Source organism: Oryx dammah, unplaced genomic scaffold (assembly GCF_014754425.2).
Source record: "Oryx dammah isolate SB20612 unplaced genomic scaffold, SCBI_Odam_1.1 HiC_scaffold_23, whole genome shotgun sequence".
NCBI lineage: Eukaryota > Metazoa > Chordata > Mammalia > Artiodactyla > Bovidae > Oryx > Oryx dammah.
Window position 1 is genome coordinate 10,973,530 of NW_024070207.1, and position 11,166 is coordinate 10,984,695.

Sequence of the window (11,166 nt, forward strand, 5' to 3'; positions counted from 1 at the left end):
AACCAGTCTGTTGTTCTATGTCCAGTTCTAACTGTTGCTTCCTGACCTGCATATAGGTTTCTCAAGAGGCAGGTCAGGTGGTCTGGTATTCCCATCTCTTTCAGAATTTTCTACAGTTTATTGTGATCCACACAGTCAAAGGCTTTGGCATAGTCAATCAAGCAGAAATAGATGTTTTTCTGGAATTCTCTTACTTTTTTGATGATCCAGTGGATGTTGACAATTTGATCTCTGGTTCCTCTGCCTTCTCTAAAACCAGCTTGAAAATCTGGAAGCTCACGGTTCATGTACTGCTGAAGCCTGGCTTGGAGAATTTTAAGCATTACCTTGTTAATGTGTGAGATGAGTACAATTGTGTGGTAGTTCGAGCATTCTTTGGCATTGCCTTTCTTTGGGATTGGAATGAAAACTGACCTTTTCCAGTAGTGTGGCCATGGCTGAGTTTTCCAAGTTTGCTGGCATATTGAGTGCAGCACTTTCACAGCATCATCTTTCAGGATTTGAAATAGCTCAACTGGAATTCCATCACCTCCACCAGCTTTGTTCATAGTGATGCTTCCTAAGGCCCACTTGACTTCACATTCCAGGATGTCTGGCTCTAGGTGAGTGATCACACCATGATTATCTGGGTCATGAAGATCTTTTTTGAATAGTTCTTCTGTGTATTCTTGCCACCTCTTATCTTCTGCTTCTGTTAGGTCCATACAATTTCTGCCCTTTATTTTACCTATATTTGTATGAAAAGTTCCCTTGGTATCTTTACTTTTCTTGAAGAGAGCTCTAGCCTTTCCCATTCTATTTGCATTGATCAGTGAGGAAGGCTTTCTTATCTCCCCTTGCTATTCTTTGGAACTCTGCATTCAAATGGGTATATCTTTCCTTTTCTCCCTTGCTTTTCATTCCCCTTCTTTTCACACCTATTTGTAAGGCCTCCTCAGACAACCATTTTGCTTTTTTGCATTTCTTTTTCTTGGGGATGGTGTTGATTCCTTTGTCACTAACCTCCATCCATAGTTCATCAGGCACTCTGTCTATCAGATCTAGTCCCTTAAATCTATTTCTCACTTCCACTGGATAGTCATAAGGAATTTGATTTAGGTCATATCTGAATGGTCTAGTGGTTTTCTCCACTTTCTTCAATTTAAGTCTGAATTTGGCAATAAGGAGTTCATGACTGAGCCACAGTCAGCTCCTGGTCTTGTTTTTGCTGACTGTATAGAGCTTCTCCATCTTTGGCTGTGAAGAATATAATCAATCTGATTTCAGTGTCGACCATCTGGTGATGTCCATGTGTAGAGTCTTGTCTTGTTGGAAGAGGGTGTTTCTACTTTTAAATTCGGTTTAGCTTGGTGTCACTTGCAACTGTGAATGTTATATTCACAAGCATATACATACCTGCCCCTCATTAGGCATGCTACCTGAGGTATATGAGCCTCAGAGTAGTACTCATGGCATAAATCAACACCAGTGACTCTAAGGAATCTCTTTTGTTCTACTAGACCTGTACTGATCTTTCCAACTTGTATTAACACTATCTCGCTCTTACTTACATCCTTTTCTAAATATCTGTCCATGGAGCCACACAAGCACACACCCTGTGAGATTCACCACCCAAACCAGCTTCCATGGAAACCAATTACCTCACTTATTGAAAATTAAGGCTTCCTGTTTCCTGAAGAATTTTCTTTGCCAACCTCTTCCCCTACCCAACCCCACTACAACCTCACTTTCAGATCCTAAAGCCAAGAACTGGAGCTTATATTCAAGGCTTAAGACTGGCCCAGTTGAGTCTTAAGATGAACTCAATTTCACTTTAAGAAAACTGAAGTGGAATGACACAGGCTGAATAAAGTTTAGCATTTATAATTGCACCTCCTGTGTGTTCAATGTCTTTACAATTTTCTTCACTTTAAAAATGGTTCTTCTTTAAACAGTCATCAACCTTAGTGAACACAAACAGAATATGACTTATAATTGTGATGTCTATGGTACTTTTCTGAAGCAGAGCAAAGGCTAACAGAGTTTTGCGAAGAAAATGCACTGGTCATAGTAAACACCCTCGATACTCACAGGCAAGTCTGAGTCAGGCTCTTGTGGGGTCACTGCTCCTTTCTCCTGGGTCCTGGTGCACACAAGGTTTTGTTTGTGCCCTCCAAGAGTGTTTCCCCAGTCCTGTGTAAGTTCTGCAATCAAATCCCACTGGCCTCCAAAGTCAAATTCCCTGGGGATTCTCAGTCCCTTTGCTAGATTCCCAGATTGGGAAATCTGTTGTTCGTCCTAGAATTTAACAGTGTGAGAATTTTTTTGGTATAACCATTCTGTAGTTTGTGTTGTCTGCTGGGTGGCTCTACAGTGGGGTTAATGGTGACCTCCTCCAAGAGGGCTTATGCCACACCCAGAGGTCTGCTGCACCCAGAGCCCCTGCCCCTGCAGCAGGCCATTGCTGACCCATACCTCTGCAGGAGACACTCAAATACTCAAAGGCAGGTCTGGCTCAGTCTCTGTGGGGTCTTCTGGTTTGCACAAAGCTTTGTTTGAGCCCTCTGAGCATCTCTGGCAGCTATGGGCTTTGATTCTAAATGTGATTTCACCCCTACTACTATCCTTCTGGTGCTTCTCCTTTGCCCTGGTATGTGGGATATCTTTCTTTGGTGGGATCCAAAATTCTCCTGTCAATGGTTGTTCAGCAGTGAGTTGTAATTTTGGAGTTCTTGCAGGAGAAGATGTCCGCATGTCCTTCTGCTCCTCCATTTTGTGAATGTACCATAGATCTGGACATCACCAGACCACCAGTCAGCAAAAACAAGACTGGGAGCTGACTGTGGCTCAGATTATGAACTCTTTATTGGCAAATTCAGACTCAAATTGAAGAAAGTAGGGAAAACCACAAGACCATGCAAGTGGGACCTAAATAAAATCCCTTACGAGTATACAGTAGAAGTAACAAATAGATTTAAGGGATTAGACCTAAAAGACAGAGTGCCTGAAGGACTATGGATGGAGATTTGTGACATTGTACAGGAGGCAGTGATCAAGACCATCCCCAAGAAAAAGAAATGCAAAAAGGCAAAATGGTTGTCTGAGGAGGCCTTACAAATAGCTGAGAAAAGAAGAGAAGGGAAATGCAAAGGAGAAAAGGAAAGATATACTCATTTGAATGCGGAGTTCCAAAGAATAGCAAGGAAAGATAAGAAAGCCTTCCTCAGTGATCAATGCAAAGAAATAGAGGAAAGCAATAGAATTTGAAAGACTAGAGATCTCTTCAAGAAATGTAGAGATACCAATGGAACATTTCATGCAAAGATGGGCACAATAAAGAATGGAAATGGTATGGATACAGCAGAAGCAGGAGATATTAAGAAGAGGTGGCAAGAATACACAGAAGAACTATACAAAAAAGATCTTCATGACCCAGATAATCACAATGGTGTGATCACTCACCTAAAGCCAAATATCCTGGAATGAGAGTCAAGTGGGCCTTAGGAAGCATTACTTCAAACAAAGTTAGTGTAGGTGATGGAATTCCAGTGGAGCTAATGAAAATCCTAAAAGATGATGCTGTGAAAGTGCTACACTCAATATGCCAGCAAACTTGGAAAACTCAGCCATGGCCACAGGACTGGAAAAGGTCAATTTTCATTCCAATCCCAAAGAAAGGCAATGCCAAAGAATGCTCAAAGTACCGCACAATTGCACTCATCTCACACGCTAGTAAAGTAATGCTCAAAATCCTCCAAGCCAGGCTTCAACAGTACATGACCCATAAACTCCCCCTATGTTCACGCTGGATTTAGAAAAGGAAGAGGAAGCAGAGATCAAATTGCCAACATCCAATGGATCAAAATAAAAGCAAGAGAGTTCCAGAAAAACATCTCTTTCTGCTTTATTGACTATGCCAAAACCTTTGACTCTGGATTACAACAAACTGTAGAAAATTCTGAAAGAGATGGGAATACCAGGCCACCTTATCTGTCTCCTGAGAAATCTGTATGCAGGTCAAGAAGCACCAGTTAGAACTGGACATGGAACAGACTGGTTCCAAATTGGGAAAGGATTACATCAAGGGTGTATATTGTCACCCTGCTAATTTAACATATGCAGAATATATCATGCAAGATGCTGGGCTCAATGAAACAGAAGATAGAATCAAGATTGCCAGGAGAAATAGCAATAACCTCATATACACAGATGACACCACCCTTATGGCAGAAAGTGAAGAACTAAAGAGCCTCTTGATGAAAGTGAAAGAGGAGAGTAAAAATGTTGGCTTAAAGCTCAACATTCAGAAAACGAAGATCATGGTATCCAGTCCCATCACTTCATGGCAAATAGATGGGGAAACAATGGAAACAGTGAGAAGACTTTATTTTCTTGAGCTCAAAAATGACTGCATATGGTTACTACAGCCATTAAATTAAAAGACACCTGCTCCTTGGAAGAAAAGCTATGACCAACCTAGACAGCATACTCAAAAGCAGAGACATTACTTTGCCAACAAAGGTCCAATTAGTCAAAGCTATGGTTTTTCTAGTAGTCATGTATGGATGTGAGAGTTGGAGTAGAAAGAAGCCTGAGCATTGAAGAATTGATGCTTTTGAACTGTGGTGTTGGACAAGACTCTTGAGAATCCCTTGGACTGCAAGGAGGCCAAACCAGTCATTTCTAAAGGAAATCAGTCCTTATATTCATTGGAAGGACTGATGCTGAAGCTGAAGGTCTAATATTTTGGCCTGATGTGAAGAACTGACTCATTGGAAAAGCCCCTGATGCTGGGAAAGACTGAAGGGAGAAGGGGACAACAGGGGATGAGATGGTTGGATGGCATCACTGACTTGATGGATGTGAGTCTGAGCAAGCTCCAGGAGTTGGTAGTGAACAGGGAAGCCTGGCATGCTGCAGTCCATGGAGTCGCAAAGAGCTGGACATGACTGAACGACTGAACTGTGCAGAAGTAGATCTGCTGGCTTTAATTTCTAACCCCTGCGATTTCAACAAAGAAAACATAAGAAGCACTAATATAACCAATCATGCATAACTTCTATAGTAGATTAATGATGGCCACAAAATCTTTGACATATCTCTGATTGAGAGGGATGGTTCATGTTTTTTCCCTTGAGTTTTGGCAGACTCTGTATTTTGAACAATATAATATGAGGAAGTGACTGTGCTAGATTCTGAGCTTGGGAATTTCAAGACTGGCAGCTTTTGTTTCTTGTATCTTGGAACATTTGATCTAAGGAAACAACTATTGCATAAAAATTCCAAGTAGGCTAAGACTACCACGAAGCTGGGATGAAACCCATGCTACCAATGTGGAGTGGCCATCTGGAAAGAGAAATGTCCACCCTGTCCTCAGCTTTCCTGCTGTCCCAACCTAGGCTCTAGATACATGTGTGAAGAAGCTATCTTGACATCTGGTCTTCAGATGATTCCAGCACTAGTCTTTTGTAACTGCATGAGATCCCAAGTGCCAAGTGATCAACAATTACTAGTCAATGTACAGAACCATAAGAGATAATAAATTTTTGTTAAAGATGTAAGTTTGGGGATGCTTTGTTATTCAGCAATAAATAACCAAATAGTTTCCAGTAAAAGGGAACTATTTCTCTTGATGGATTACTGAAAATGAGTACTTATTTAAAAGAAAGATCACCTCGTCAATTTGTTTCTCTCATACTCCTCGCACCAAAACACACCAATCTATGGCCCTTCCATTCTTCAAATTCATCTTAAAATGTTCAAAAAATATATATCTGATATCAGTCCTTACGTTTGTATTGTTCCTCTGCATTTCCTCAGTATGCGTGTATTATATTTGCATATTTCTGTAAGCATATTTATACCTCACAAATAGAAATGTTCTTTTACAAAATGAGATGATCTTTTCTTTTTTAAAGGAAAACAAGTATTCCATAAAGAAAGCATATAAACCTGACTACAGAAAACAGGACTTCACACATGGCAGAATATTTTTTCCCTTAGTATTAAGTTTGTGTTTTTCACAAAATTGACATTTTTAAAATAAAGTTTTATTGTGTATCTCTTTTTCTACGGTCACTTATTTCTCAGTTTCTCTAAGTTTAACAGGAAACTTAGGATAAAGCCCTCAAAAGAATTTTCGCCTCCTTCCTTTGTTTATGTTACAAGTTTTCTGAACATCTACCTTCAGTCTAGCTTCTCATTTCAATAGCCTTGCATGGGGAAATAGCAACCAATATTCCCTGAGGTTGAACTGTGTCTCTAGTTCTGAAATTGGGTGGATAATTTAACTACATGTTTATGCAGGAAAATAGCCACTTTTGAGTAGATAAGCATTTTCCAAACATTCTTCCTAGAGTCTATTTAAATCTTAAAATAAATCACCAGCATGATACCTGCATATACCTATATAATAGAGCAGGACATGCAAAACAAGATCAGATTGCTGAAAAACAGACCTTAACCTATGGAAATTATTTTTCTTTGTTCTATGTATTACAGCATTAATTCAATAACATTTCTAAAATAGAACTATGCTTATACAAGCAGATAAATATCTAGAACACATATAAATCATTACTTCCTAAGGTACTCTCAACAAAGTTTAATGCAATTTACAGATAAATATGAGAAATGATCACATCTTCTTACTGAATTAAATCCAGAAACATTTCTAAGAAGAGAAATGAATACTCCCATGTTCATTGGAGAAGAACATAATCATAAAGAAAGACAAATTTCATTTTTCACCCATTTAAAATACTCCCTGAGTGTCTGTGTTGGGGGGGCGGGGCGGGGAATAGCTGGAAAATTAATGTGTTTACTTTACTTAATAAAACATCATCTTGAGAAGATAATCCTTCATGTCTACTAAAATTTCACTTTATGTGGAGTAAAGTTGAAGGGACCAGAATGACTGGGTAAACTCATTTAAAAAAGTAGCTTCAAACTACTTTTAAAAGGATATAATACTGTTAAACTATACTATATATTAATAACCATTAGGTAAAATGAGGTCACTATTGAGACATTTAAGACTCAAAATCTGCCTATGTCACAGAATACTGTGAAATATAAATTATAAGTAATCTTCCAAAATCAATCATGGGACCCAGAAGTTGAAGGCACTTTAAAGGATTGCTTGTTTTATTGAGGCTTTGATTTGGAAAAATAAAAAGCTATAGTTTTATGACATAATTTTTAAATTGCTAGACACATTTCCATAAATCCAAATATTTCTAATAATTTACATCATGAGAGTCATGGAGACCTATCTGAACTAAAGAAATTTTTGTGATTACTAATGAATTAGCTTTTTTTTTTTTTTTTTTGTAAAATGTGTCATGAAGTTCTGTCTTCTTGCTTAGGAAATGGCTTCAAGTGGTAAACTTGGATAATAGAATTAAACAAGTAGAAATTTAGAGGAAAGACCATCTTCTTGGAAAATAACAATTTTGCTTGTCCAGAGTTTCTATAAGAAAATGCATTGTGTTGGTATAAAAAATGAGAAGAGGGACTTCCTTCAATTCCTGGTCAGGGAACTAGAGTCCACATGAGGCAGCTAAGAGTTTGAAGCCACACCTAAAGTAAGAAAAAAAAAAAAGAAAAAAGAAAAAGATCCCACATGCTAAAACAAAGACCTGGCAGAGCCAAATTAATTAATTAAATAAAAATAAACTATTTTAAAGAGTGGAAAAGTGAATGTTATCTTAATCCTGGAAGGTCTGTGTATAGGAAGACAGAGCATTCCAAAGGCCCTATGCTCAATGGGACCATGTTTTTTCTCTGAAGGAACCCTAACTCCTATTAACATCTTGGGAGTTAGGAAGGTTGCCAGTCTCTGGCAGCACTTTCCTATTGAGTTTTACTCAGTAGCTTGCCATCAGAAAATCTGACCAACTTAACTGGGCTCAGGTCATATGGCCTCAGTCCTAAGTTTTTCCTTTATAAGTTGTTTCAGGCATTCTTTGAAGAGAAACCCAGCTCTAAATATCAGAGAAGATAACTGATATATTTGTGGCTGACCACAATTACATTTCAAAAGAGATTTCGTGGACTCAGCAGGGAAAATGAAAGGTACTATAGTTTGATTACCAAGCAATCAATTCACTCTATACACTTATCACTATACTTTTCATATTATCCTAATTGATTGCCAACTTCACCATCATTCTCTGCTACCTGGAAATCATTCCTTTGGTAATTCACTCTAGACTCAGTGTATCTTAAACAAGCGTGTTTGTAATTTTGAACACTTTTCACTGTAAGTCTCCACTTTCCTCCCATCTTGTCAAAAAGAACCCACACAAACCATATGACTATAACCTAGAAAATAATAGATGCTTTCATAAAACAACTCATGATATCTTATCTCATACATGCTTAGAAAATGAAGTCAAATGGCAACATGTCATGACAACAAGAACTAATGCCAGAATTTGTATCAGATTTGGGGAGCTTAAAGTATATGGAAAAAGTAGGCTTCAGGCTAGAATTTAATGTTATATATCTTATTGCAAAGGAAAATAAAGTTTGCTCAACAAAGAGAGTCCCAAATAACTCAATAAAGAAATCAACATATCATATCTGAAATTAAAATTGCCATGCATTGAACATGTTGTCAATTGACACAAACGTGATACTTGACTTTCTAACAAATATTGCAAGAAAATGTACATGTAAAAGGGCCATCAAATGTATGGAACAAGATTGTATTCTGTTCATTGCTGTATTTTTTCCACTAGTTCTTGTTGGTCTTTTTTATAGATTAATGTGTGTGTTGCTTTTTTTTTTTCAACTTTGCATTCAAAAGCAAAAGAGAAAAGGTGGCATTAAGGAGAATTTTCCATAGTTTGGAGCCACATACTCTTAGAATAAGCTCCACTCTAAATTCCAAATAGAAACAAATCACGACACAATTATTTACACTGACTATCCATGACTTAATAAAAATAGGGAATCTAAAACAAAAACATGAATCAAAAAGAATCCCATTCTTTCTGATTGGTATGTTTTGTACAGCTTTGTAACTCCCAATATATACCACATCAGTAAAAATCACTTATTAACTATAGGGCTGCTCAACTGGAAAACAGAATGCAGTTGATCATTTGATTCACTTAACATCTCCTTCTGTCACATTTCCCTTGATACTGGCTTTATCTTACCAATGTCAGTTACACAGATCTCTCACATTCTTTGAACTTGCTCCCATCAAAATTTGTTCAGTTAAAAAGAGAACTGACAAAATACATGTATCTTAATGCCCACAGACTAATCATGATTATTATTATAATTTTAATCATATATAAGAAATTCAGAAAACCATTCAATTGTCATATCAAGAGATAGTAAAGTATTAATGGACAGCCAGGTTGAAAGTAGAGTACAGTGATAGCTGGCACAGAGCAGAGTGATACCATCCTTCTACTGACCCAGTGACCCAGGGCCTGTGCTAAAGGTATCATGGTCCAGAGGTAAGGTACCATACCTCAGTCTATGCAGCCTGGTCATGCACACAAAGATATGCTGAAGAAGCAGTAGTGTAAAGCCACTTGGCAGAGACATTCCTATGTAATGAAAGCCAAAAGAGTCTTAGTCCACGAGGTTTGCTATAAGCCACCTCCCACACTAGCTAATGATACCCTTCAAAATGGAGGCATATATATATATGTATATGTGTATGTTAGTGTCTTAGACTTGTCCAAATCTTTGTGACCACATGGACTATAGCTTTCCAGGCTCCTCTGTCCATGGAATTCTCCAGGCAAGAGTACTGGAGTGGATTGCCATTTTTTCCTCCAAGGAATCTTCCCAGCCCAGGGATTGAACTCAGGTCTCCCACGTTGCAGGCAGATTCTTTACCATCTGAGCCATCAGGGAAGGCCTACAACAAGTACAGTCTGTGAACAAACAACATTGCTTACTGTAAGAGATGGGAAACAAACTCAAGGGGAACTAATGCACATGTACAAGACCTGGGGAAAAATGAAATAACGCTCCAAACAAATTTGGGTGGTATTTTTTTTTGGGGGGGTGGTACGTTTTAAAAAAATCTATGCCTCCATTTTGTAGGGTACCATTAAAAGAAAAAAAAAGTGGCATAGATTTCCTTAAAATATCTCCCAAATTTCGACAAAGCTTTTTAATACGCTGTCTAGGTTTATCATAGTTTCTCTTCCAAGGAGCAAGCATCTTAATTTCATAACTGTAGTCTCCAACTGCAGAGATTTTGGAGCTCAAGAAAAATAAAGTCTATCACTGTTTCCATTGTTTCCCCATCTATTTGCCATAAAGTAATGGGAATAGATGCCATGATCTCAGTTTTTTGAATGTTGAGTTTTAAGTCAGCTTTTTCACTGTCCTCTTTCACCTTCATTAATAGGTTCTTTAGTTCTTCTTTGCTTTCTGCCGTAAGGGTGGTGTCATCTGCGTATCTGAGGTTATATGCTATTTCTCCCAGCAATCTTCATTCCAGCTTGAGCTTCATCCGGCACGGCATTTCATATGATGTACTCTGCATATAAGTTAAATAAGCAAGATAATAAGCACAGCCTTGACATATTCCATTCCCAATTTTGAACCAGTCCACTGTTCCATGCCCAGTTCTAACTGTTGCTTCTTGACCTGCATACAGGTTTCTCAGGACACAGGTAAGGTGATCTGGTATTCCCATCTCTTTGAGAATTTTCCAGAGTTTGTGGTGATCCACACAGTCAAAGGCTTTAGTGTAGTCAATGAAGCAGAAGTAGACTGTACTGACTTCATCTCCCTTGCCTTTGCATATATCTCAAGAAAAAATGCCCTGTATGCATACACAGCTCAACTGAAAAAAGTTGTTTATGGCTCTCTTGCACCCATTTGATTGAAGATCTGACCCAAGACATTATTTCCAAGTTGGTTCTTGGTTCTCTTAAATAGCTACCTGTGTAATTCTTCAATAATGCTGATTTTAATTATTTTCCAAAAAGACCACCAGATATCTTAACAAGAAACTTTACCTGAAGTTAGATACTGGAAAAAGGAAAACACATGACAGGGGTGTGTGTGTGGGTGTGGGTGTGTGTGGGTGTGGGTGTGGGTGTGTGTGGGTGTGGGTGGGTGTGGGTGTGTGTGTGTGTGGGTGTGTGTGTGTGTGTGTGGGTGGGTGTGTGTGTGTGTGTGTGTGTGTGTGTGTGTGTGTGTGTG